We start from the raw sequence: 24,109 nt of genomic DNA, 5'->3' as shown, positions 1-24,109 counted from the left end.
AGAGCTTCCAAGATAGGCAGAAACTGAAAGAATATGTGACCACCAAACCAGATCTGCAAGAAATATTAAGGGGGACTCTGTAAAAGAAAGAGGAAGTCCAAGGAAACAATCCACAAAAACAGGGACTGAATAGGTATCACGATAACACTAAATTCATATCTTTCAATAGTAACTCTGAACGTGAATGGGCTTAATGATCCAATCAAAAAGACGCAGGGTTTCAGACTGGATAAAAAAGCAAGACCCATCTATTTGCTGTCTACAAGAGACTCATTTTAGACCTAAGGACACCTCCAGCTTGAAAATGAAAGGTTGCAGAACCATTTACCATTCAAATGGTCCTCAAAAGAAAGCAGGGGTAGCCATCCTTATGTCAGATAAATTAAAGTTTATCCAAAAGACTGTAGTAAGAGATGAAGAGGGACACTGTATCATACTTAAAGGATCTATCCAACAAGAGGACCTAACAATCATGAATATTTATGCCCCGAATGTGGGAGATGCCAAGTATATCAATCAATTAATAACCAAAGTAAAGAGATACTCAGATAATAATACACTAATACTGGGAGACTTCCATGGTGCTTTCTGCAAATGACAGATGTTATAAGCACAACATCTCCAAAGAAACAAGACCTTTAAATGATACACTGGACCAGATGGATTTCACAGATATTTACAGAACTTTACATCCAAATGCAACTGAATACACATTCTTCTCAAGTGCACATGGGACTTTCGCCAAAATAGACCACACACTGGGTCAGAAATCAGGTCTTAACTGATACCAAAAGATTGGGAATGTCCTCTGCATATTTTCAGACCATAATGCTTTGAAACTAGAACTAAATCACAAGAAGAAGTTTGGAAGAAATTCAAACACGTGGATGTTAAAGAGCATCCTGCTAAAAGATGAAAGGGTCAACCAGGAAATTAGAGAAGAATTAAAAAGATTCATGGAAACTAATGAGAATGAAGATACAACCATTCAGAATCTTTGGGATACGGCAACAGCAGTCCTGAGAGGGGAATACATCGCAATAAAAGCATCCATCCAAAAACTGGAAAGAACTCAAATATACAAGCTAACCTTGCACCCAAAAAAACTGGAGAAAAAACAGCAAATAAAACCTACACCAAGCAGAAGAAGAGAGTTAATAAAGACTCAAGCAGAACTCAGTGAAATAGAGACCAGAAGAACTGTGGAACAGATTAACAAAACTGGGAGTTGGTTCTTTGAAAGAATTAATGAGATAGATAAACCATTAGCCAGCCTTATTAAAAACAAAAGAGAAAAGACTCTAATTAATAAAATCATGAATGAGAAAGGACAGATCACAACCAATACCAAGGAAATACAAACAATCTTAAAAACTTATTATGAGCAGCTATACAGCAATAAATTAGACAATCTGGAAGAAATGGATGCATTTCTGGAAAACCACAAACTACCAAAACTGTAACAGGAAGAAGTAGAAAACCTGAACAGGCCAATAAGCAGGGAGGAAATTGAAGCAGTCATCAAAAACCTCCCAAGACACAAAAGTCCAGGGCCAGATGGCTTCCCAGGGAATTCTATCAAACGTTTAAAGAAACAAAACTAATCTACCAAAGCTGTTTGGAAAGATAGAAACTCGGGATCCCTGGGTGGTGCAGCGGTTTGGCGCCTGCCTTTGGACCAGGGTGCGATCCTGGAGACCCGGGATCGAATCCCACATCGGGCTCCCGGTGCATGGAGCCTGCTTCTCCCTCTGCCTGTCTCTCTTTCTCTCCCTCTCTCTGTGACTATCATAAAAAAAAAATTTAAGAAAGATAGAAACTCGTTCTATGAGGCCAGCATCACCTTAATTCCAAAACCAGACAAAGACCCCACCAAAAAAGGAGAATTATAGACTAATATCCCTGATGAACACAGATGCAAAAATTCTCAACAAGATACTAGCCATTAGGATCCAACAGTACATTAAGAAGATTATTCACCATGACCAAGTGGGATTTATCCCTGGGATGCAAGGCTGGTTCAACACTTATAAAACAATCAACATGATAGATCATATCAACAAGAGAAAAAACAAGAACCATATGATCCTCTCAATAGATGCAGAGAAAGCATTTGACAAAATACAACATCCGTTCCTGATCAAAACTCTTCAAAGTGTAGGGATAGAGGGAACATTCCTCAGCATCTTAAAAGCCATCTATGAAAAGCCCACAGCAAATATTATTCTCAATGGAGAAACACTGGAAGCCTTTCCCCTAAGAATAGGAACATGACAGGGATGTCCACTCTCACCCCTGCTATTCAGCATAGTACTAGAAGTCCTAGCCTCAGCAATCAGATGACGAAATAAAAGGCATTCAAATTGGGAAAGAAGAAGTCCAACTCCCCCTCTTCGCAGATGACATGATACTGTACATAGAAAACCTGAAAGACTCCCCCCCCCCCAAGATTGCTAGAACTCATACAGCAATTCGGCAGGGTGGCAGGATACAAAATCAAAGCCCAGAAATATGTGACATTTCTATACACTAACAGTGAGACTGAAAAAAGAGAAATCAAGGAATCAATCCCATTTACAATTGCACACAAAAGCATAAGATACTTAGGAATAAACCTAATCAAAGAGGTAAACAATCTATATCCTAAAACTAAAAAACACTTCTGAAAGAAATTGAGGAAGATGTAAATAAATGGAAAACATTCCATGCTCATGGATTGGAAGAATTAACATTGTGAAAATGTCAATGTTACCCAGGGCAATTTACACATTTAATGCAATTCCTATCAAAATACCATGGACTTTCTTCACAGAGTTGGAACAAATCATCTTAAGATTTGTGTGGAATCAGAAAAGACCCTGAATAGCCAGGGGAATATTGAAAACGAAAACCATAGCTGGGCATCACAATGCCAGATTTCAGGTTGTACTGCAAAGCTGTTGTCATCAAGACAGTGTGGTACTGGCACAAAAACAGACACATAGATCAATGGAACAGAATAGAGAATCCAGAAGTGGACCCGCAACTGTATGGTCAACTAATATTTGACAAAGCAGGAAAGACTGTCCACTGGAAGAACGACAGTCTCTTCAATAAACGGTGCTGGGAAAATTGGATAGCCACTTGCTGAAGAATGAAATTAGACCATTCTCTTACACCATACACAAAGATAAACTCAAAATGGTTGAAAGATCTAAATGTGAGACAAGAATCCATCAAAATCCTAGAGGAGAACACAGGCAACACCCTTTTTGAACTTGGCCACAGCAACTTCTTGCAAGATACATCCATGAAGGCAAGAGAAACAAAAGCAAAAATGAATTATTAGGACTTCATCAAGATAAGAAGCTTCTGCACAGCAAAATAAACAGTCAACAAAACAAAAAGACAATGTACAGAATGGGAGAGAAAATATTTGCAAATGACCTATCAGATAAAGGGCTAGTATCCAAGATCTATAAAGAACCTATTAAACTCAACAGCAAAGAAACAAACAATCCAATCATGAAATGGGCAAAAGACATGAACAGAAATTTCACAGAGAAAGACAGACATGGCCAACAGGCACATGAGAAAATGCTCTGCATCACTGGCTTTCAGGGAAATACAAATCAAAACCACAATGAGATACCACTTCACACCAGTGAGAATGGTGAAAATTAATAAGACAGGAAAAACAAATGTTGGAGAAGATGTGGAGAAAGGGGAACTTCACTTGCACTGTTGGTGGAATGTGAACTGGTGCAGCAACTCTGTAAACTGTGTGGAGGTTCCTCAAAGAGTTAAAAATAGATCTGCCCTATGACCCAGCAATTGCACTGCTGGGGATTTACCCCAAAGATACAGATGCAGTGAAACGCCGGGACACCTGCACCCTAATGTTTATAGCAGCAATGTCCACAATAGCCAAACTGTGGAAGGAGCCTCAGTGTCCATCTAAGGAGAAAAAGAGAGGAAAAAAAAAAAGGGTGTGTGTGTGGTGGAACCAAACAAAAAACAAGGGGTAGTATCCTCTGATTCTGTATACTGTAAATCCTTCGACTTCCCCTGGAACTTTCCAGTGCTGCTTGGTCAATAACTTGCTTTTCCTCTGTCCTTCTAGGTGGTCTTCTGGGGGAGTGGCCTGCTGTGCTGCTTTTCAGGTGTGTGCCCCTGGGGGAGCTTCCCAGCCCCCTGCCAGGTATATGGCTCAGTGGGAGCTGTTTATCCTGTGAGGCCCCTGCTCAGTCCCAGGTACAAGGTGACCCCAAGAGGAACAACAGTGGCGGCAGCCAGCTGTCCATCTCTGGAGTCAGCTCCCGCAGTAACTACTACAGCTCAGTCCGCAGGGGTCTGGATGCTCCGGCAGCGTGGGGCACTGATCTGCACAGCTCGGGGCCACCCGGTGGCAGGAGTATCCTTGCTGTCCTGTGTCCTCCTGGCCTCTGCCTGTCCTGGAGGGAGCGCTGGATCTTGGGCTGTGTCCCCCAGTGTCCTGGGCTCCGGGGCCTGCACCGCTGAAATCACGCTCCCAGGGCCGCACAGCCCCCTCCATGCAGAGCTGCCGCCTGAGCTGCTGTCTGAGCTAGTCCCGGGGTCTCACCGGGCACACACTCCAGGCCTTTACGGAGCTCGGCCCATGGCGTGTGGCATGCTCTCCCCCAGGGCACCTCCTTTGTTAGTGACCCCTGGGAGCCTGAGGGGATCCCTGCCCTTCCTGGGATCCTGCCTGAGTCTGGGAAGTTTGGTAAAACTCCTGCTTCTCTGGGCCTGGGCTTTCCTGTCCTGGGGGCACTCACCACCCCCTTTAGCCCAGCTCCTCGCAGGGGTCCCTCCCCTTTGGATGCTTTTTTATTCCCCCCCCCCCCCCCCCCCCCCCCCGCCATCTTCCTACCTTTATAGAAGCAAACTCTTCTCACTGTAGCATTTCAGCTATTCTCTCTTCAAATCTCAGGCCGAATTCATAGGTTTTCAGGATGATTTGAAAGTTATCTAGGTAAGTTGGTGGGGACAGGTGACTTGGGGACCCTACTCTTGTGCCATCTTGCCCTGCCTCCTAAATTATTATTTTGGAAGAACATTTTTTTTCTTTAAATATTGAATATTTTGGGGTGCCTGGGTGACTCAGTCAGGCATTTATTAATTCTTGGTTTTGGCTGGGGTCATGATCTCGGGGTCGTGAGAGTGAGCCTAATGTTGGACTCCGTACTCAGTGCAGAGTCTGCTAGAGAGTCTTTCCTTTTCCCTCTGTCCTTATCCCTGCTCTCACATGTGGGCTGTCTCTCTCTCAAAGAAATAAAGTCTCTTTGAAAAGTGTTGCATATTTCACTTTCCAAGCTACATTCCTAGAAGGAAAAGCATTTTAAGATCTTGTGTGCAACTTTTTCGCTATACTGACTACATTATATTGAACATTTCTATTAAACATCTTTCTCTTCCAAGACTGTGAACACTTTGATGACAGATTCTGAGTCATCAGCATCTCTTTATCTGGGGCCTAGCATGGAGCTTGGTGCTTGGCACTCAGCATGCAGTTAATAAATGTTTTAAATGGATGAATAAGTGGATGACTGAAGATTTTTTTTCTTCATGAGTGACTTAAAGTTTATAGCACACTGGAATTGATTACTATTGCATATAGGTAACATGCCTGATGAGATAGTTTGGAGGGCAAGTTCTGCCTGAACTGTTGGTTTAGCGGAATTTTCTACTCGGTAATAAATTGTTCTGTGTGGTGTGGGCTAGGGCTGAACGTGTGAGGACATCAAGCTGTAGAGGCCTCTAAGGGCTCAGAAGAAATGTGCTTCCTAGGAGTAACCACCCTTTGCTCCCATGGGGAATCCTAGGAGATGGCTGTTGTGCCCAAGTGGAAGTTCACAGGCAGTAGAAACTGGGTTTTCAGGTCCTACTTTGTTTGTTGTATTATACTAATTATAACTTTAGGGCTTATCTCATTAGGCAGTGGAGTTTTGAGAGGTTTGAACTATTGCTAACTAGTGCTTACTGTTTCAGCATTATGCTAAGAAGCATTTGCAAACATTCTTTGATCTAATCCTCTGCTTCCTTATGAGGAAGGTACCCATTCTATGGAACAAGAGACTGAAACTGAAAAAAGGTTGAGCTCCTTGCTCCGAGTTCAGACTTGAAGAGGTAGAGTTGGAATCCACATGGGGGGGGTGTGTGTGTCCTGAACCCAGAGCCCAGGCCCTCCTGTTATATAGAAGCTGGAGGAATGAGGTTTTTTTCCTCTGCTACCACACTTAAGTGTGACTGCCCTTGGAGAGATCCCTGGGCCTTTTTGAATTTCCCCAGTTCTCATTAAACAGATTCTGTTTGAGAATGGGTCTCCACATTCTGTAGTCATGTATTTTCTTTTTTACTCTTGGCTTTCAGTGCAGTCACCAGAGAACCTATTTTATAGCTTAAAAAAGGGAGAATAAAAAATATTTAATAAAGTAATTCATGTTAGAGATACTCAAAGTTCAAGAAGGTAGTTTGCATACTTATTTTTTTTTTTTTTTTAAATTTTTATTTATTTATGATAGTCACAGAAAGAGAGAGAGAGAGGCGCAGAGACACAGGCAGAGGGAGAAGCAGGCTCCATGCACCGGGAGCCCGACGTGGGATTCGATCCCGGGTCTCCAGGATCGAGCCCTGGGCCAAAGGCAGGCGCCAAACCGCTGCGCCACCCAGGGATCCCCTAGTTTGCATACTTAAAGGTAAATCCTACCTTTAATTTGGCTTATAATTAAATTATGAATTAATTTTAATTAATAAAGTCCTGAGAAAAATCATGGAAGATTCATTGAATGTATATGACTTGTTTACTGAGATATTCCAGTTTCTGTATTTGGAAATGTTAACAGAATAAAAAAATATGTTCTTATATGTGCAATTGGGGAAACATTTCTGGTATTGAGTAGTATAGTAATGAAATATGATTATTTGCTTAGAGATATTTTTGGCTACTTTACATTTGGAATTTGCATAGTAATATAGAAGGATCTTGAAAAACATTTGGGGAAGGGTCATGATTTGGTCCAAATTATATATCCAGGACTTTTCAAAATCATAAAATGATATAAAAGTACTCTGGACTTTTCTTAGTACCGTACCCTAAATGGGTTATATCTTAATTGTAACAGTTTGTAACTTAATTTTTGCATGATTATCTGATTGATATCTGTCTCTGCCACTAGCATGTGAGCTTCATGGTAGTAGGAAAGCCACACCTGTTTTGCTTGTCATTGTATATGCCTAGCACATAATAGCATGTTATGGCATATAAATAAACAAGAATGATAGCAAATACTTGTTGAGCCCTTACTGTGGTCCAGATGTGTGTGCTTAATACTAATGGAACTTTTGACAAATATTTTGACAAATATTGGTTGAATGACTTTTATATAAATGAAGAAGAAATTTGAGTTTGTGTATCTGGGAACTATTTAGTGTTGTGGAGGTTTGGGAGACTTTTTCACAATGAGAACTGCAGAACATTGGACTTGAAGTGATTCAGCAGAATGTAGCTTTTCTTTCTTATACCTGACAGATATTTAAGTTTTCATGTCTTTATATTCCTTTTTATTTGCTGTTTTACTGTTCCCATAGCAGATTTTCAAGAAACAAGAGAGAAGGCTAGATACAGACTATTTAAAGAAATAGAATGGCAATACCATTAAAATTAGGCTTTAATTTTAATGAAGTCTTTGACTAGCAGCTGTGAATGCCAGTGGTGGGAGGGGAGGATTATCTTTCCAGAAAGTTTCAAGCTGATGCTTATGTTGCTTCTGCAGTAACCTCCACTTAATTTATCGTCATTTACTGCAAAAATTGATGAGAACATAACCTTTGTAAGGTTTTTATGTTTTATTGGCTATAAAACATAAAATATGGAGTAAAAGGAAGTAAAATAGTATTTTGTTAGGTTGGTGGATGGATTTATGCCTTAAGTAACTAATAGAATAATCAGAGGGTCATAAAGATCAGAGTCTCTGCCTCTTATCTCTTTTCTTTTTATGTGTGCATTCAACACGCATCTCTTTGGTCTGTCAGGCTCTTAGGAGCTCACCCAAACACCAGCCCCCCTTTGTCCAAGGGCATTAACTCAGCTGTTGAGGTGAAGAATATTACAGAGGCTTCTGTTGCAGACATTAAGCAATTGGGGTAAGTCTAAATGAATCAGATACTTGACCTGTGCAAATGGGATGTTTGTTCACAAGGGACTCTAGACTGTATTATGTCTTGAATGAACAGGCAAAAGCAAAGTGTGTGAGTTAAATTGAATTTTGCAGGAAACACACAGATACTGGGTCTTCAGGAATTGCTCTTGATTGTGGTATAGAATTGGATGCTGGAAGGGCCCAACCCCACCAATTCCCCTACAAATTTTCCTGTTTCCCCAAAACAAAACAAAATAAAACAAACAAAAGATATCAAAGAAATTTCAAAGTGATTGTATTTGGTTATCTAGGCCCCTGGTTCCCAAACTGTAGCCTGCACATCAGAATCACCTGAAGAACTTGTTAAAACCCAGATTTCTGAGTGCCATACCCAGAGTTTCTGTTTCAGTAGGTATGGAGTGGGGTTTGAGAATTTGCATCTCTAACAAGCTCCCAGATGGTACTGATACTGCTAGGCTAAGGATACACTGCTTTAGGTGCTCAGTTGTCAATGGCATGGCTAGGTAGATGTGCAATTCAAGGAAGATATCTTCTCACCTTAGAAGGAGATGGCCAGGTGAATCTATAGAGGTAGCTGTGTGTTTCACCTGCCCGCAAGCCAGGGCCTGTCCTGAGTGCTTTAATTTTTAGGTTAATTAATTAGCTAAATAATCCATCTAAGGTTGGAGTTAGGAGTAAAATATACAAGTTAATATCTTTTCTTCAGTGTTTTTGTTTTGTTTTGGAGGATTTGCTTCTAAAGTAATATATTTGCTTGGAACTTCTTGAGGGTGCTGGTCTATTTTATTCCTGTGTCCTGGATGCCAAGCACAGTGCCACGCACCAGAACTGCTATAGAATTTGTAGGACTCTATAGAATTTGTAGGACTGGGTGTTATTCTGTATGTTAGTAAATTGAACACCAATAAAAAAACTTTCGTGAGATATCCTTGGAATAGAAAAAAAAAAAAGAATTTGTAGGACTCCACGCAAAATGAAAATGTAGGGCTCTTTGTTCAAAAGTTAAGAATTTGAAGACAGTGACAGTAGGTCATTAATCCCAATTCCCTTTAATTGTGAATCCCATCAATCCTTTCTAAGTGCAGGGCCTTGTGTGGCTACACAGATTGAACCCACTAGGTCCTGCTTGTCACCTAGTAGATACTCCATAGGAGCAAGCAAAGAATGCACCAAAGGACTTTTTTTTTAAATAAATATTTTTTTAAAAAAATTTTTATTTATTTATGATAGTCACACACACAGAGAGAGAGAGAGAGAGAGAGAGAGGCAGAGACATAGGCAGAGGGAGAAGCAGGCTCCATGCCGGGAGCCCGATGTGGGATTCGATCCTGGGTCTCCAGGATCGCGCCCTGGTCCAAAGGCAGGCGCTAAACCGCTGCGCCACCCAGGGATCCCAAATAAATATTTTATTTACGTATTTGAGAGAGAGCATGAGCTGAGGGAGACGCAGAGGGAGAAGCAGACTCTCTGCTGAGCAGGGAGCCCCCCATGACTGGAGCTGGAGGCAGACCCTTGACTGACTAAGCCACCCGGCACCCCCTCACCAAAGGATCTTGACTGAAGATTGACCTAGAAGGGATTAAAATTAAAACGAAGAACTTCTGGTTTGACTTCTCTCCTCCCTTTTTTTGGCAGCATGTGCTATCATTTTATGTAGCCTTTGTAGTTACCCTGGTGCCTTTGCACCTGATACCCCATTGATAGCAGCTCTGTGAGGTAGGCATTATGAGCCCTATTAAAAAAGGCTCAGCTGTGACTGAGTAATTTTGACAAGTTTTTTGAAGTCTGGTGCTTTTTTTTTTTTTAAAAAAATATTTTTCTTTTGCACATTTGCCTCTAAGAGACATTTAGCTGTTTGACATGAAAACACACAACCAGTGACAGTTGAACAGGAATTTAAACCCAGTCTTCTAAATCCTGGCAGAGTATTCCAGTACCTACCCTTGAAGAAAGCCAAGTTTTGGAAAGTTCATTGATTCTACTGTTTGGTATTTTTAAGCTCTGAAAGTTTAGTATTGAGCCAGGAAACTAGTTGATTCCTGGTCTGTTCCCATGTGCTGTTTATTTCTGAGAACAAATGGCTCCCTGGATACACCCTATTATCAGGAGAGTCTGGCCCTTTAAGTTACTGCTGCTGGCTTGGGAGACTCCATCTGAGTTAATCCTCCTAACTCTCAGTGTTCTTCTGTAGTACTACCTATTATTTAGATTAAATAAAAATATTACTTAGTACACTGTAATTCTCCTCTGCCCCCACTCTCCTGATTTACTTCTGTGCACCTGATGCTCACTTCCCTGTTCTCTGAGGGTGTGAAACTACCCCCCAGGACATGAAGCCTGATGGTTAGGGCTGCCATGTCCATGGACTGATTGTCTGAGTTTAAGTCATGCTTCTTACTTGCTGTGCGATGTTGGCCATGTTTTTGATTTAATCACCTTTGAGCTTATTTCCTGGTCTGTAAAACAGGGATAGTGCAATAACTGAGGTTTGATGTGATGATTAAAATGCATAATTTAATGCTTTGGTAATAGCAGTACTGTGTTGAGGGATAACCTCACACATACCTAGGGAGTGGATCATATTTATTTGGTTTATTTTCTGTTGCGTGATTCATACTTTCCTTACCCCCTAGGAGGGGACTGTTGGAATGTTGCCTTGTGGTACATCTTCACTGTAAAATATTGAAGATGTCAAACCAAAACCAACCTATCAAACCAAAATAGTGGAGAGGATAATGCTGCCACAATTTTCAGTGCATACTTTGAAGTAGATTTTTTGGAGGTGAGGAATGCCATGTTAAAAATAATTATACCTTGTAGGTGCCCACGTATTCCAACAGTGTGAATATGAGTATGTGTAAGCAGAGTGTAAAGCACTCAAGAACTTGATTATTAAAATTTCCCTTCCTCCTTGCAAGTTCCTCAGTCTTCCTACACTCCACTTTTGGAATGTATTTTAGATAAATTGAGTGGGGCTCAAGGAAAATAATCTTTCTTCAATGTACTCCCTATAGCTGCTCATCCTCACAGTTCTTTTCATCAGTTGCCAGTGTTTAGAATGTATGCAAATGTTTATCTACCAAGATATTGATATGTTTTTCTACACCCAAAACTATTTTTACAGCTAAAATGTTAAAGTGAACATCAAGGATTGGAATGAAGATAGACAGGAGGTCTAATTCCAGCTGCATTGTTCTGATGACAGTGGGGGGAGTGGAGGCTCTATGTCTTTGAGTTGTAGGTACCATTTCAGCACCTGCTTGCTTCATCTCTTTTGACCCTCTTGTACCTATGCAGCAGCCAGTGGTGCAGCCGTTCTTTATCCTATCCATTCTCCCACCAAAAAAAAAAAAAAAAAAAAAAAGAAGGAACCCAGGGGCCTGGGAAGCCATTCAGAGTCCTTGTAATAGGGAAAGATGCTTTAGATTTTCACAGAGCAGTTTTTTGGAGGATGGGGTTGAGTGAACAGATAACAGCTGCATTGCAAGCATTAAGTTGATACTGCCCATCAAAGCTTAACTGAAGAATTTACTCATTCCAAGTGCCTAGAGAATTCTTTACATTTTTACATTTATTAAAGGCACATGAAATCAGGACCATAATTTGGTCTATATAACTTTACAACTTTATGGAAAAAAAAACATACTGTTAATTCCTGGCAAGAGGCCCACTTCTCTTTTGGTGTTGATGAGATGTGTGCCATCCCCTCTATGATTTGCTGCCCCATTGTCTGGTTGACTTAAATGATCAAAGATGATACAGACACCTAAAACCAGGGATAATCTAGGAACTTATTGATAGGAGATCTGTCTCTTCTCTCATTGTACATCACGGAATAGACCAGCCAGTGGTTTTTCTGTGAATTTTCCTTCTCTCCACTTGAGTGTAGGCTAATGATCATCAAATGACTGCTTTCACAGAACTTCAATGCCAAGTGAGCCATTAGACACTAACTTGGACTCCTTATCTCCAAGAGATAGAGAGGAGTCCCCCCCCAGAAGTCAATAAAAACCATTCAACACCTTGACATTTAATAGTGAAACTTGCAGATTTCAAAGATAAAGAGAAAATTCTTAAAGCACCGAGGAACAAGAGATTCTTAACTTATATTGGAGAAATACCAGATTAACAGTGGACCTCTCCACAGAGACCTGGCAGGCCAGAAAGGGCTGGCATGATATATTCAGGGTACTAAATGAGAAGAACATGCAGCCAAGAATACTTTATTTAGCAGAGCTGTCAATCAGATAGAAGGAGGGATAAAGAGCTTTCAGGATAGGCAGAAACTGAAAGAATATGTGACCACCAAACAGGCTCTGCAAGAAATATTAAGGGGGACCCTGTAAAAGAAAGAGGGAGTCCAAAGAAACAATCCACAAAAGCAGGGACTGAATAGTTAATATGATGACACTAAATCCATATCTTTCTCTCTCTTTTTTTTTTATAAATTCATATTTTTCAATAGTTACTCTGAATGTGAATAGGCTAAATGATCCCATCAAAATACACAAGGTATCGGACTGGATAAAAAAGCAAGACCCATCTATTTGCTGTCTACAAGAGACTCATTTTAGACCTAAGGACACCTCCAGCCTGAAAATGAAGGGGTGAAGAACCATTTAGCATTCAAATGATTCTCAAAAAGCAGGGGTAGCAGTCTTTATATCAGATAGAGTTTATCCCAAAGATTGTAGTAAGAGATGAAGAGGGACATTATATAATATTTAAAGGGTCTATCCAACAAGAGCATCTAACCGTCATGAATATTTATGTCCCTAATGTGGGAGCCACCAGGTATGTCAATCAATTAATAACCAAAATAAAGAAATATGTAGATAATAATACACTAATAGTAGGAGACTTCAACATGGCACTTTCAGCAAATGACAGACATTCTAAGCAGAACATCATCAAAGAACAAGGGCCTTGAATGATACATTGGACCAAATAGATTTCACAGATATATACAGAACATTCCATCTGAATGCAGTTGAACACACATTATTTTCAAGTGCACATGGAACTTTCTCCAGAATAGAACACATACTGGGTCACAAATCAGGTCTCAACTGATACCAAAAGATTGGGATTATCCACTACATATTTTCAGACCATAATGCTTTGAAACTTGAACTCAATCGCAAGAATAAATTTGGAAGAAAATCAAATACATGGAGGTTAAAGAGCATCCTGCTAAAAGATGAAAAGGTCAACCAGGAAATTAGAGAAGAATTAAAAAGATTCATGGAAACTAATGAAAACGAAGATACAATTGTAAATGGGATTGACTATTCTGTTGAGTTTGGATGTAAAGTTCTGTAGATATCTGTGAAATCCATCTGGTCCAGTGTATCATTTAAAGTTCTCACTTCTTTGGAGATGTTGTGTTTAGAAGACCTATCGAGTGTAGAAAGTGCTAGATTGAAGTCACCAAGTATAAGTGTATTATTATCTAAGTATGTCTTAACTTTGCTTATTAATTGATTGATATATTTGGCAGCTCCCACATTCAGGGCATATATATTGAGGATTGTTAAGTCCTCTTGTTGGATAGATCCTTTAAGTATAATATAGTGTCCATCTTCATCTCTCACTACAGTCTTCAGGGTAAATTTTAGTTTATCTGATATAAGGATGGCTACCCCTGCTTTCTTTTGAGGACCATTTGAATGGTAAATGGTTCTCCAACCTTTTATTTTCAGGCTGTAGGTGTCCTTCTGTCTAAAATGAGTCTCTTGTAGACAGCAAATAGATGGGTCCTGCTTTTTTATCCAGTCTGAAACCCTGCGCCTTTTGATGGGGTCATTAAGCCCGTTCACGTTCAGAGTTACTATTGAGAGATATGAGTTTAGTGTCATCATGATTATCTATTCAGTCCTTGTTTTTGTGGATTGTTCCACTGAACTTCTTCTTAAAGGGGAATTTTAAGAGTCCCCCTTAAAATTTCTTGCAGAGCTGGTTTGGAGGTCACATATTCTTTCAGTTCCTGCCTGTTTGGAAGCTCTTTATCTCTCCTTCCATTTTGAATGAGAGCGTTGCTGGATAAAGTATTCTTGGTTGCATGTTCTTCTCATTTAGGACCCTGAATATATCCTGCCAGCCCTTTCTGGCCTGCCAGGTCTCTGTGGAGAGGTCTGCTGTTACCCTAATACTCCTCCCCATAAAAGTCAGGGATTTCTTGTCTCTTGCTGCTTTAAGGATCCTCAGTCCCTGTTTTTGTGGATTGTTCCATTGGACTTCTTCTTAAAGGGGAATTTTGAGAGTCCCCCTTAAAATTTCTTTTTTTTAAATAATAAATTTAATTTTTTTGGTGTTCAATTTGCCAACTTACAGAATAACACCCAGTGCTCATCCCGTCAAATTGCACCCAAAAGAATAAGATACCTAGGAATAAACCTAACCAAAGAGGTAAAGGATCTATACCCTAAAATCTATAGAACACTTCTGAAAGAAATTGAGGAAGACACAAAGAGATAGAAAAATATTCCATGCTCATGGATTGGAAGAATTAACATTGTGAAAATGTCAATGTTACCCAGGGCAATTTACACGTTTAATGCAATCCCTATCAAAATACCATGGACTTTCTTCAGAGAGTTAGAACAAATTATTTTAAGATTTGTGTGGAATCAGAAAAGACCCCGAATAGCCAGGGGAATTTTAAAAAAGAAAACCATAGCTGGGGGCATCATAATGCCAGATTTCAGGTTGTACTGCAAAGCTGTGGTCATCAAGACAGTGTGGTACTGGCACAAAAACAGACACATAGATCAATGGAACAGAATAGAGAACCCAGAAGTGGACCCTGAACTTTATAGTCAACTAATATTCGATAAAGGAGGAAAGACTATCCACTGGAACAAAGACAGTCTCTTCAATAAATGGTGCTGGGAAAATTGGACATCCACATGCAGAAGAATGAAACCAGACCACTCTCTTTCACCATACACAAAGATAAACTCAAAATGGATGAAAGATCTAAATGTGAGACGATTCCATCAAAATCCTAGAGGAGAACACAGGCAACACCCTTTTTGAACTCGGCCACAGCAACTTCTTGCAAGATACATCCACGAAGGCAAAAGAAACAAAAGCAAAAATGAACTATTGGGACTTCATCAAGATAAGAAGCTTTGCACAGCAAAGGATACAGTCAACAAAACTAAAAGACAACCTACAGGATGGGAGAAGATATTTGTAAATGACCTATCAGATAAATGGCTAGTATCCAAGATCTATAAAGAACTTATTAAACTCAACAGCAAAGAAACAAACAATCCAATCATGAAATGGGCAAAAGACATGAACAGAAATCTCACAGAGGAAGACATAGACATGGCCAACACGCACATGAGAAAATGCTCTGCATCACTTGCCATCAGGGAAATACAAATCAAAACCACAATGAGATACCACCTCACAACAGTGAGAGTGGGGAAAATTAACAAGACAGGAAACAACAAATGTTGGAGTAGATATGGAGAAAGGGGAACCGTCTTGCACTGTTGGTGGGAATGTGAACTGGTACAGCCGCTCTGGAAAACTGTGTGGAGGTTCCTCAGAGTTAAAAATAGACCTGCCCTACGACCCAGCAATTGCACTGTTGGGGATTTACCCCAAAGATACAGATGCAATGAAACACCGGGACACCTGCACCCCGATGTTTATAGCAGCAATGTCCACAATAGCCAAACTGTGGAAAGAGCCTCAGTGTCCATTGAAAGATGAATGGATAAAGAAGATGTGGTCTATGTATACAAAGGAATATTACTCAGCCATTAGAAATGACAAATACCCACCATTTGCTTCAACGTGGATGGCACTGGAGTGTATTATGCTGAGTGAAATAAGTCAATCGGAGAAGGACAAACATTATATGTTCTCATTTATTTGGGGAATATAAATAATAGTGAAAGGGAATAGAAGAGAAGGGAGAAGAAATGGGTAGGAAATATCAGAAAGGGAGACAGAACATTAAAGACTCCTAACTCTGGGAAACGAACTAGGGGTGGTGGAAGGGGAGGTGGGTGGGGGTTGGGGGTGAATGGGTGACTTGCACTGATGGGGGCACTTGACGGGATGAGCACTGGGTGTTATTCTGTATGTTTGCAAATTGAACACCAATAAAAAATAAATTTATTATTAAAAAAATAAAATGTTGATTTCCCCCCAAAAATAAAAATAAAATAAATGATGGAAAAAAAAAGAAAACAAAGATACAACTGTTCCGAACCTTTGAGATACAGCAAAAGTGGTCCTAAGAGGGAAATACATCACACTACAAGCCTCACTCAAAATATTGGAAAAAAATTCAAATATACAAGTTAACCTCACACCTAAAGGAATTGGAGAAAGAACAGCAAGTAAAACCTACTCCAAGCAGAAGAAGAGAGATAATAAAGATTCGAGAAGAACTCAAAAGTAATAGAGACCAGAAGAACTGTAGAACAGATCAACAAAACAAGGGGCTGGTTCTTTGAAAGAATTAATAAGATAGATAAACTTCCAGCCAACCTTATTAAAAAGAAAAGAGAAACCACTTAATAAAGTCATGAATGAAAGAGGAGAGATCACAACCAATACCAAGAAAATACAAACGATTTAAAAAAACATGAGCAGCTATCTGCCAACAAATTAGGCAATCTAGAAGAAATTGATGCATTTCTGGAAGCCCACAAATTACCAGAACTGGAACAAGAAGAAATAGAAAACCTGACCAGGCCAATAACCAGGGAGGAAATTGAAGCGGTCATCAAAAACTTCCCGAGACACAAAAGTCCAGGGCCAAATGGCTCTCCAGGGGAATTCTACCAAACTTTTAAAGAAGAAATAATACTTATTTTACTAAAGCTGTTTCAAAGGATAGAGAAGAAATACTTCCAAACTCATTTTATGAGGCCAGCATCACCTTGATTCCAAAACCAGGCAAAGACCCCACAAAAAAGAATTATAGACCAATATCCCTGATGAACACAGATGCAAAAATTCTCAACAAGATACTAGCCAATGGGATCCAACAGTACATTAAGAAGATTATTCACCGTGACTAAGTGGGATTTATCCCCGGGATGCAAGGCTGGTTCAATACTCATAAAACAATCAACATGATAGATCACATCAATAAGAGAAAAAACAAGAACCATATGATCCTCTCAGTAGATGCAGAGAAAGCATTTGACAAAATACAGCATCCATTCCTGATCAAACTCTTCAAAGTGTAGGGATAGAAGGAACATTCCTCAATATCTCGAAAAGCCATTTATGAAAAGCCCACAGTGAAAAACTGAGAGCCTTTTCCCTAAGATCAGGAACATGACAGGGATATCCACTCTTACCCCTGCTATTCAACATAGTACTAGAAGTCCTAGCTTCAACAATCAGACGACAAAAAGATATAAAAGGCATTCAAACTGGCAAAGAAGATGTCAAACTCTTCCTCTTTGCAGATGACATGATACTGTACATAGAAAACCCAAAAGACTCCACCCCAAGATTGGTAGAACTCAGACAGCAATTCGGCAGTGTGGCAGGATACAAAATCAATGCCCAGAAATGAGTGGCATTTCTATACACTAACAATGAGACTGAAGAAAGAGAAATTAAGGAATCAATCCCTTTTACAATTGCACACAAAAGCATAAGATACTTAGGAATAAACCTAATCAAAGAGGTAAACGATCTATACCCTAAAACTACAAAACACTTCTGAAAGAAATTGAGGAAGATGTAAAGAAATGGAAAACATTCCATGCTCTTGGATTGGAAGAATTAATATTGTGAAAATGTCAATGCTACCCAGGGCAATTTACACGTTTAATGCAATTCCTATCAAAATACCATGGACTTTCTTCACAGAGTTGGAACAAATCATCTTAAGATTTGTGTGGAATCAGAAAAGACCCTGAATAGCCAGGGGAATATTAAAAAAGTAAAACCATAGCTGGGGGCATCACAATGCCAGATTTCAGGTTGTAGTACAAAGCTGTGGTCATCAAGACAGTGTGGTACTGGCACAAAAACAGACACATAGATCAATGGAACAGAATAGAGAATCCAGAAGTGGACCCGCAACTGTATGGTCAACTAATACTTGACAAAGCAGGAAAGACTGTCCACTGGAAGAACGACAGTCTCTTCAATTCAATAAACGGTGCTGGGAAAATTGGACAGCCACTTGCTGAAGAATGAAATTAGACCATTCTCTTACACCATACACAAAGATAAACTCAAAATGGTTGAAAGATCTAAATGTGAGACAAGAATCCATCAAAATCCTAGAGGAGAACACAGGCAACACCCTTTTAGAACTTGGCCACAACAACTTCTTGCAAGATACATCTATGAAGGCAAGGGAAACAAAAGCAAAAATGAATTATTGGGACTTCATCAAGATAAGAAGCTTCTGCACAGCAAAAGAAACAGTCAAAAAAACTAAAAGACAACCTACAGAATGGGAGAAGATATTTGAAAATGACTTATCAGATAAAGGGCTAGTATCCAAAATCTATAAAGAATTTATTAAACTCAACAGCAAAGAAACAAACAATCCAATCATGAAATGGGCAAAAACATGAACAGAAATTTTACAGAAGAAGACATATAGACATGGCCAACATGCACATGAGAAAATGCTCTGCATCCCTTGCCATACCTTGCCAAATACAAATCAAAAACACAATGAGATACCACCTCACAACAGTGAGAATGGGGAAAATTAACAAGACAGGAAACAACAAATGTTGGAGTAGATATGGAGAAAGGGGAACCGTCTTGCACTGTTGGTGAGAATGTGAACTGGTGCAGCCACTCTGGAAAACTGTGTGGAGGTTCCTCAAAGAGTTAAAAATAGACCTGCCCTACGACCCAGCAATTGCACTGCTGGGGATTTACCCCAAAGATACAGATGCAGTGAAACGCCGGGACACCTGCATCCCAGTGTGTATAGTAGCAGTGTCCACAGTAGCCAACTGTGGAAGGAGTCTCGGTGTCCATCAAAAGATGAATGGATAAAGAAGATATATATATAGATATAGATATATAGATATAGATACACACACACACACACACACAATGGAATGTTACTTAGCCATCAGAAGAGATGAGTACCCACCCTATGCTTCGATGTGAATGGAACTGGGTATTATGCTGAGTGAAATAAGTTCCTCGGAGAGGGACAATAATATGGTTTCACTCATACGTGTAATATAAGAAATAGTGAAAGAGAGTATAAGGGAAAGGAGGGGAACTGAGTGGGAAAAATTAGAGAGGGAGACAAAGTTTCCTCCTAAGTTTGGGAAACGAACAAAGGATTGCAGAAGGGGTGGTGGGTGGGGGGATGGGATAACTAACTGGGTGATGACGGGCACTGAGGAGGACACGTGATGGGATGAGCACTGGGTGTTATATGTTGGGAAATTGAATTTCAATCAGAAAAAAAAAATACTACCTAATTGTGTGTGTGTGTGTATGTGTGTGTGTGTATTCCTAGGCAATATATTATTTAATTGGGTCTGTTTTTGAATTTTATATAAATGGAATTGTTCTATTTTTATCCGTTTTTGACTTGCTTCTTTCACTATTACGTTTATGAGATTTATTCAGTGATGCGTTGTCATTATTCATTTTTTAATGGTTGTATAAATTTCATTTCACAAATACATCCTGTTTTATTTACTGAATCTATTGTTGATGACTTGTTTCTAGGTTTTGTGATTATGCACAAGGCTTCTCTGAAGGTTTTTGCCTCTGTCCTCTGGCACAGATGTAAGACTAGCATTAGGAGATATATGTATTTCAGACATATATACACAAATACATACATACATATTTGGAAGCAGGACATCTGGTAGAATATATATGGAGATTCACCTTTACCAGGTATTTCCAAACACTTGCGAAAGTAGTTGTATCAGCAATTGTATCTTTTTTATTTTGTCTTCCCGAGTACTGTGAATGGCCAAACATAGTTGCTCGGTACATACCTACTGAGTGAAAAAAGAATGATAAAGTAGGTGTTATGTCATAGCCCTTATGTATGAATAGTTCTGGGAAATAAAGTCAAAGAAAGCAACCTTTCCTGATAGGAAAGCACCTACCTGATAGAGTAGTATAGAATGATACATTTTAATAATGATATAGATAGGAGTGATGTAATTATGATGTCTCATATCACTATTAAAAGGATTCTTGGAAGATACAGGTGAAATTATGACTATAGCAGGCTGAAACTTCAGAGCAGAAGGGGTCCCAACTACAATTAATAATCTTTCCGCAAATTACTGAGGAGCTGGATCTTGGAGACTAACCTGCCTTGGAATGTGGGTCTTTCTCCAGTGCATCCTCTGGAGCTTAGAGTATGTAGATCTTTGATAGAGATTATCAGGGCTTCTAGAGTGGGTATAAAAACCACATATTTTTGGGGATCCCTGGGTGGCTCAGCGGTTTAGCACCTGCCTTTGGCCCGGGGCGTGATCCTGGAGTCCCGGGATCAAGTCCCGTGTCGGGCTCCCGGCATGGAGCCTGTTTCTCTCTCTGCCTGTGTTTCTGCCCGCCCCCCCATGTCTATCATGAATAAATAAATGAATCTAAGGAAAAAACACATATTTTTAATGCTACACAGAGAAAGACACAGATGGACTTTCTGTGGGACCAAACACAGCTAAGCCCTGTTAACATTCAGGTCATAAATTGGGATAAAGCATGAATTTGTGTTCCTTGAAATACCTCTCCATAAAGCAGTATTTTAGGGATTCCCTTCTCTTATCCAAACCTTATGAAATAAGTTCGTTCTTTTTGGGGCACCTTGGGGCTTAGTTAAGGATCTGACTCTTGATTTTGGCTTGGGTCATGATCTCAGGGTTATGAGATTGAGGCCTGTTCAGGTTGTGCGCTGGGTGTTGAACCTGCTTAACATTCTCTCTATCCCTCTCCTCTGCCCCCCCCCTTTCTCTTAAAATTGATTCTTAAAAAAATCTTGTTTAAAAATGATTTCAGGTTTAAAAAAGTTGCAAAAACGAGTTCCTGTAAACCCTTCACTCAGCTTCTGTTGATATTAACAACATCTTACGTAACCATGGTATACTTCCTAAAACTAAAAAATTAACATTGGTGCAATCCCAGTAACTAAATTACAGAGTTTATTCTGATATCACCAGGTTTTCTACTAATGCCCTTTTCCTATCCAGCACACAATCTAGGATACCATTTGTATATAATTGTCCTGTTGCTTCCAATCTATGACAGTTTCTCAGTCTTTCTTTGTTTTTCATGATGTTGGCCTTTTTGAAGAGTATTGGTTAGGTGTCTTGTAGAATGTCCTTCAATTTGTGTTTGTCTGGTATTTTCTCATGATTAGACAGGATTATGGACTTTTGGGAAGAACACAGAAGTGAAAGTATCCTTATCACATCAAGGGAGGGTTGGGTGTTATTAGTATGGCTTGCTATTAGTGATGCTATCTTGATCATTTATTTAAGGTGATGTCTGCCAGATTTCTCTACTATAAAGCTGTAACTTTTCCTTTTCCATATTCTCATCAATAGATGCGAGTCACTAAATCCAGCCCAAAACTCTACTTCTTGGAGTGAGGAGTATAAAAGATTTTGTGGATATGTTAATCTTATTAATCACCACAATGATTAATAAATATTTGGAGAAAAAAATATTTGGGAGATCTTTGAGGCTATGCAGATACCCCTTTTCTCCAAATTGGTTCATTTATCTAAGACAGAAAATAGAGCATTTGAAACCTTAAGAACAGTAATCAATCAAAAGAAAATTTTGACTATAAAAGTTCCCTTGTTTATTTTTTGAGAGAAACTATGTGCAAGGGTGTGGTGGGGAGGGGATAGAGGGCAGAGAGAGAATCTTTAGCAGACTCCCCCTGAGCATGAAGTTTGACTGGAAGACTGAAGCATGAAGTTTGACTGGAAGCATGAAGTTTGATTGCAAGACTAAGATCATGACCTGAGCCAACATCAAGAGTTGGATGCTTAGCTTATTGAGCCACTCAGGCACCCTAAAAGTTGCCTTATTTTATCATTTTTTTTAGTCAGTGGGTAATAGGTAATAACTAACTCACTGTTTTTCCAAGCCTGTGCTGAAAAGGTTTCTTTTGCCTTAAAAGTTAATCAGTTGAAACCCATGTCATAGGAGGAGTGGACCAAAGAAAGACATATTTATATACAAATTATGTGGATTACCTCTAGTGACTTATTCCTCCTTTTATTTAATTGGCATTGATGGCATCCATTCCCAATTGTCTGTTTTGAGATATTGAAAGTTGGAATTTAGTTTTCAAGAGAAATATTAAGTAGAAAGCATGCGTAATTTCTTTAGATAAAGCAAAAGGTAAGCACTTCATTTTCCTGAATTTGTCTCTTGTTGCAACTTGGATAAATTATTAGTTAGGATAAGATTCTGCAGGTTCTGTGGTTGCCAGGCCTTAGGAACATTGTTGACAATTAATCATGTCTCTATTTTTTCTAAGTGAGGAAAATGGCCAAGGATACTCCCAACATACGGTTACATCTTTCCCAAGGGTTTCCTGGCATAAAGCATATTACTAGCTTGTGAGTCTAGACCAACCCTCCATTAATTCTGAGGAAAAGTTCTACTAAAACCGTCTCTTAAATTTTCACCTAAATTTGCCAGAAAATCATTATATAAATTTTAGAAAAGTACTTTTTAACCAGTGATATTTTTATTTTATTTTTTGCTGCTTTTTAAAATTTAAATTCAGTTTGTCAACATATAATGTACCACCCAGTGGTCATCACATCATGTGCCCCCCCCCTTAATGCCCATCACTCAGCCCATCCTCTCACCTACCTCCCCTTCAGCAATACTCCATTTGTGTCCCAAAGTCAAGAGTCTCTAATGGTTTGTCTTCCTGTCTAATTTTTCCCTATCTCCAGTTTCCCCTCCTTCCCTTATGGTCCCTTTCACTATTTCTTATATTCCACATTTGAGTGAAACCATATGATAATCCAATTTCACTCATATTAGTACCCGCCAGTTCCATCCACATCGATGTGAATGATAGGTATTCATCCTTTGTGATAGCTGAGTACTATTCCATTGTGTATATATATATATACACCACATTTCCTTTATCCATTCATCTGTTGAAGGACATCTTGCCTCCTTCCACAAATTACTTTTAAAAAAATACTGGGTTATATAATTGTGTATAAGCCAGAGGTTTCTAGCATGGGGTGTCTTTATCAGTTTGGATTCTTTTTTGCTAGTTTCAGAAACTAACTGCTTCTTTTAAACCAGAAAGGAATCTATTTTTTAAAAAGATTTTATTTATTTGTTCATGAGAGACACAGAGAGAGGCAGAGACAAAGGCAGAGGGAGAAGCAGGCTCCCTGGGGGAGCACAATGTGGGACTCAATCCTGGCATCCTGGGATCTTGCCCTGAGCTGAAGACAGACGCTTACCCACTGAGCCACCCAGGCGTCCCCAGAAAGGAATCTATTAAAAGGATATTGGATAAGGACCAAGAAGAGGTTTGGAGCTGGCTGTGCAGCCAGAAACTGTACCTCCAGTGAGGTTACAGAGCCAATCAGTGAGAACACTGCTGCTGATGCTCTGACCATATGGATCCTGGGCCATCCCTAGTTCTTTGGGTCACTAAGCTTCCAATTCTGGGTCTAGGTCAAATGTATCTTATTAGCAAAGTTTGACTTGTTTCTGTACCATAGCATAAAGGAATCTGGGAAGGTGATTATCTCTTCTGTGGTGGAGTGTGTTCTGACTCACTAGGTATGGAGTTCCTCAAGCATAGTAAGAAGACTCAGATACTGGCAGCCAAAATGAATGACAAATGTTTATTATAGACCTTCATGGATGGGGTCCCTTAAGTAATGAATTTCTTCTGATGCTTCTAAGAAGTCTGTCATTTTTAAAAAATTTATTTATGATAGTCACACACAGAGAGAGAG

General features: G+C 39.5%; 1 long non-coding RNA gene across 1 annotated transcript in view; it reads left to right on the top strand.

Annotated features, from left to right (window-relative positions):
* The window catches only part of LOC140623017 (uncharacterized), a 57,716-nt gene that overhangs the window by 22,509 nt on the left and 11,098 nt on the right, over positions 1-24,109 (top strand). The window contains exon 2 of the long non-coding RNA XR_012022704.1: positions 4,103-4,142. This is a non-coding gene — a long non-coding RNA (uncharacterized lncRNA). The remainder of the gene's footprint in view (positions 1-4,102; positions 4,143-24,109) is intronic.

The sequence above is a fragment of the Canis lupus genome, chromosome 32, assembly GCF_048164855.1.
Source record: "Canis lupus baileyi chromosome 32, mCanLup2.hap1, whole genome shotgun sequence".
NCBI lineage: Eukaryota > Metazoa > Chordata > Mammalia > Carnivora > Canidae > Canis > Canis lupus.
The sequence above is the reverse complement of the archived record's forward strand: the minus strand, read 5'-3'. Positions and strand labels throughout refer to the sequence as shown.